At 33.2% G+C, this 5693-nt stretch overlaps 1 pseudogene; it reads left to right on the top strand.

Moving 5' to 3' along the window:
• Nucleotides 1–5693, top strand: part of LOC107707626 (uncharacterized) — a 15680-nt pseudogene that overhangs the window by 4822 nt on the left and 5165 nt on the right.

Genomic DNA, 5693 nt, shown 5'->3' with positions numbered 1-5693 from the left:
GAAAAATCACAAACACACACACACACACACACACACACACACACACACACTATACAAACTGTATTTTCTATCCCCTTACTCTAACCCTACCCTTCACAGAAAACTTTTTGCATTAAAAAAAATAATTAAAAAAAGAATAACAAAATAAAAAAATAAAAATAAAAAAAGAATAAAGTTTTTTTTTTTTTTACTTTTTAGGCATTTGGTTTACACGAGACACGAGAAGTGTTCTCATAAACCATGTTCATGTTGTAATACCTATGTCATTATACACATTTGTGTCCTCATAAACTATATAAACCCGTACAAACGTCCGTGTAAAAAGTATGTCAAAAATACGTAAGTCCTTTTTCAAATTTCACATCCTATGAGTTACGACATGAATAGGCTTGATTTGTCAATATGATGATATGATACATTATTTCTAGATTTGATGGTGTTGAGCCGTTTATATATGCCAAGAGTATAGCTATATATCTTCAGTGTTGGGAAGGATATATTTGGAAATGTAATAGGTTACAGATTACAAGTTACCCTATCTAAAATGTAATAAGTAGTGTAACTATTTCAATTACTTTACTAAAGTAATCAGTTACTTTAGTAATCAGATTTCAGATTACTAAAGTAATGTAACTGATTACATTTGATTACTTTTTGATTACTTTCCGAAATGTTCAACTGTTAATCATTTTCAAACGTGTAAACTAGGCATGGTTAACCTTACAGTACTCAACACTGATTAGTGTCATTGTCAAAATCCTTCATCACTTGAATTAAGATTATAATAATTTAATTTTAAAGCACAGCTACCACAAAATAAGACTTACTTTGAGATCATTCTGAGGTTAAATACAGATTTAAAACCATAACAAGAAATTATATTATAGGTTTATGATCTTTATTATTATTATTATTTTATTTGAGTTCGTTTTAGTAATTTTGTTGTGTCATTTATTTATTTAAATATGTCTATATTGTTTTCATTGTTTTACATTTAATTGTTAGTTTTAGATATTTCAGTCAACTAAAAAATATTTTTAGGTAAACTAAATTAAAATATGAAATGTTGCCTTGGCATCTAACTGCAAATAAAATAACTTTTTTTATTTGTATTTTATTTCAGTTAATGTTTATTTTATTTCAAGTAAAAATTGTTTTTGGATTCAGCTTTAGTCTTTGTTAGCTATAATAACCCTGATTTGTTCGGCCTTTCCAAAACACATCTACTGTATGTGTCAAAACTTTGTATGCACATTCATGACCCTAAATGTAAATTATTCACAAAATGTCAAAAAAATAAATAGTTTAGCCAGTGTTTCAAGCAGTAAGAAAATCGACTGACCCCAACACAACAGGAGGGTTAAAGGGTTAGTTCACCCAAAAATTCTGTCATTAATTACTCATTCTCAGTCGTTCCAAACCCGTAAGACCTTCGTTCATCTTCGGAACACAAATTAAGATATTTTTGATGGAATCTGAGAGCTTTCTGACACTCCCATAGACCCCAAGGGTCCTTACACGATCAAGGCAGAAACATAGTAAGGAGATTGGTAAAATAATCCATGTGACATCAGTGGTTCAACCGTAATTTTATGAAGCTACGAGAATACTTTTTGTGCGCAAAAGAAAACAAAAATAACGACTTTACTCAAAAATTGGTCTCCTCCGCGTCACCCTGGCGCCATTTTGGAGAGTATCCACTGAACGTATGCTATTCTGTGTCAGCTGGGCCACACGGATACGTTGTTTTCTTTCAGATCAAAGTGCAAACAATGTAGACAACGTATCCGCATGACGCAGCTGACACAGAACAGCATACGCCGTTTACGTTCAATGGATGCTCTCCAAAATGGTGCTAGGGTGGAGACGAATTGTTGAGTAACATCGTTATTTTTGTTTTCTTTTGCGCACAAAAATATTCTCGTAGCTTCATAAAATTACGGTTAAACCCTTGATGTCACATGGATTATTTTTTCTGATCTCCTTGCTATGTTTCTGCCTTGATCGTGGTAGTACCCTTGCTGTCTATGGGAGGGTCAGAGAGCTCTCAGATTCCATCAAAAATATCTTAATCTGTGTTCCGAAGATGAACGGAGGTCTTACGGGTTTGGAACAACATGAGGGTGAGTAATTAATGACAGAAATTTCATTTTTGGGTGAACTAACCCTTTAATAATTAACATATTATTTGTATTGTCTGCTCACCCTGTCTTTGTTTTTCTTCTTCAGATGCAGTGAACGGAGTGAATTTGTCTCTGCCGCTGGAAGGTGGGAATGTGTCTCTGAGTTGCAGCTGGTCTGCGGGTTCAGAGGACAGTGTGGTTTGGGGTAAAGGAGGCACTGCTCTGTCCTCTGACAGCCGCATTACTATCAGCACTGGATCTCTGCTCATCAAACAGGCCAGGAGAGATGATGCAGGAGAATACACATGCACCGTCAGCAACGCCGTCAGCACTCAAACCGCCAAGGCCACCCTCAGTGTCTACTGTGAGTCAATAACAATTCATGCTGCAGAAACTTGCAGAAAAAGTCACCTTTTGGCAAATTTCTTGTTTTCAAACTGTTATGTTTACACAAACTATATATTAAAATACCTAAATTAAATCATAATTAAAAATCCATTATTCCAGAAGTTTCAAGAACTGAATATTTTTCACAGTTCTCACTCTTTATGATCAATGAATTTACACGACTTACACAACAAAGTTGTTTTTTCATTCACAAATAGCAATTTCTAAGCAAATTATAGCCAGCAAAATAGTTGGAAATAATGAAAAAAGTATATTTATTATTATTAATTAACCGTTATTTATTTATTTATTTTTTGCAATTTTATTAATTACACCAAAATATTCCCTCATATTCCACTAAAATTCCCTTATATATCAAGGTCAGGTTTATTATAGTAAACTAAAATTAAACCATTAAGAAATATGTTCCTTGCTTAAAATAAATAACAGAAATAGAAATATAAAAAACGTGCTTTCTCTCTCTCTCTCTCTCTCTCTCTTCATCTCTCTCTCTCTCTGTCTCTCTCTCTATATATATATATATATATATATAAATGAAACTATAGACATTAAAAATATATAGACATATTATAAAAAAAGAAAAATACAAAACAAAAAAAAACAAAAAATTAATTAAAATATGAATTAAAACTATAATAATATTGCAATTATACTAAAATCACAGGATTTTCACGAATGTGGAAAATAAAAAATCATATATAAAAAAGAAATAATTTTATTAAGTTTTATTACGTTTATTTTTAGCTGTTTCAGCTAATTGTACTGCTTGTTTTGGCATATTTTAAGTCATTTTAAGTTATTAATAAGCCCCTTTGGAAACATACTGAGTTTAATTTCATTAAGAAGACCTCAAGTTTATATTCTTTGCACGTCAACCTTGTGTGAACATTTCTTGCAGTTGGTCAAATAAGAGCATGTTTTATGACAGCAGCATGCGTTCAGAGACACATGACATGAAAAAATGACTAAAGAGCTTGTAATGTTCTGGTTTGCTGGACAAACATAACAATAACATACAAGACATACTTTGGATTAATTTCTGCTCCACTAGTGACTAATTGCAATCTGTTTGAGGGACATGACAACACTGGCTCAACCAGTAGTCCAGTCAATGGCAGATGGAGGAAACCAAAGAGTGTTTTTGTAATTCTGTTTGGTGATTTAGTTTTATTGTTTTGAGTGTTTTGTTTTGAACTCAAGTGATTCATAATGTGAAGCAATTTTTGCACTGATGTCAGACTTACTCGTGCATTGTAAATAATCAGATCTTTTGATTGGTGTCCAACAAGTTTCAGATAAAATGAAAATAATGAACTGAAATTAAGCACAAGTATTTAATTGCAGGATTATCAAAAATAGACATTAATACATGGTAAGACAGAGACAGAATAATACAGAATACCTAAATGTCTAAATATTAAACTTTTTTTATTTTTTACAAATAATAATAATCATTTATTATATTTTATTCTTAATACTACTGTTAATAATAATTAATATTTCTGTGAAGCTTCCTTGAAACAGTATGTATTGTTAAATACACTATATATAAACTTGAACTATAATTTTTTTAGGTATTATATATTAAATCCCACATAGCTAGCATTATTTCACTGAATTTCTGTAAAAATAATTATAAGATATACAATTATGGTGATATATAATTAATCATACAGTGATACAAGATTAGACAATGGCTGGACAATGTGGCTAAAAAAAATATAAATATTTTACCTTTTTTACAATTTATTTATTTGGTCATACTGACCAACTTTACAGTGTCTAACACACCTTTTAAGGTTCCTGTAAATTGTCATTAAGCATTTTTATTTTATAATTTTGTTGGTTCCTCAGATGGTCCCCAAAGTTGACTAAGACCTCAAGCGAGTGTGTTGGCGGTCGGAGATGCTACGGTCTGACAGACGGTTCGTCTCACCTGTACGTCTGCCCCTCTACCTCCTGCCTCCTTCTCATGGGAACTTAACGACCAGCTGGTGACCGCCGGCCAATCAGGGAGTGGCGTGCTGAGTCTGCAGATCTTCTCCACCAATCAGAGTGGCCATTACGCCTGCATCACACGGAATGACGTCACAGGAGGGACATCGAAGCAGCAGATAGACCTGGCCGTTGTGGGTGAGTTAATGGCTCTCTGTGGCACTTTGGTGATGGATGCATCTGTCAGTTCATTCTTCGGCCTGACATTCATTTTCTTGACCGGAGAGGGAGTAATCAACCACAGGATTGATAAATTCATGTGTCACCTCTCTAGAAGGAGTCATTTTCATCCGCCTACAATGATTTTCCTTTGCAGGATACTTTCTTCTATTTGCTGGCTCCATTATTGATGTTTCTGTGATGTGTTTTTTCTTTGCCCTTTATGCCCTGGCTCCATTTCTGTCTGCTGTTATTAGCAGTGCTTGTTAATCTAGTTCTTCAAATGTAAAAAATAAAAATCATGTTTACAGGTACGTGTCTCAGCGGAGGCGGCGTAGCAGGGATCGTTGTTGCCTGTGTTGTTGCACTCATCATAATTATCGTTGTAATTATTTTGCTTCTGCAACAAAGAAACGGTACGTCCCTCCTAAATGCATCGGTTTATTGTTTTGTTTTATGATGCTTAAAGGTCTGACATGATTATATGCTCATATTTACAGTTGATCAGAGACTCAGAGATACTATTGAACTTCAGAAAACAAACCAGAATGACAGTAAGACGGTGCCACCTTCTCTTATTGTGTTCTGTGTAATGCAGAGTAATACCTCTTAGGGATAAACAATATAGCTAAAAAAAACTAAATATTTTAATATATTTTTTATTTGTACAAATAATGATGATAATAATAATAGTAATATATTTTGTAAAAAATAAAAAGATTGCATATTATTATTGGTATTATTAATAGTTATTGTAATTATCTGTAAAACTAAAAATGTTTTAAAATATTTAGATTATTACTATTATTGTTTGTTGGTTGTTGTTGTCACACCCCTGGACCTGTTTTGTTGTGTTTTCTGTCCCCTTGTGCTCCCCGTGACCCGGTTTCTCCCTTGTTTGTGTTCATTTCATTCAGGTGTGTCTCGTCAATTACCCTAGTTTAGTCTGGTATTTAAAGTGTAGTCTGTCCTGTGATTCCTTTGTCCGGTGTCGTCCATGCAATGTAC

The sequence above is a fragment of the Sinocyclocheilus rhinocerous genome, unplaced genomic scaffold (assembly GCF_001515625.1).
Source record: "Sinocyclocheilus rhinocerous isolate Xijiao unplaced genomic scaffold, SAMN03320098_v1.1 scaffold235, whole genome shotgun sequence".
NCBI lineage: Eukaryota > Metazoa > Chordata > Actinopteri > Cypriniformes > Cyprinidae > Sinocyclocheilus > Sinocyclocheilus rhinocerous.
Note: the sequence above shows the minus strand (reverse complement) of the source record. Positions and strands in the feature narration are given on the sequence as shown.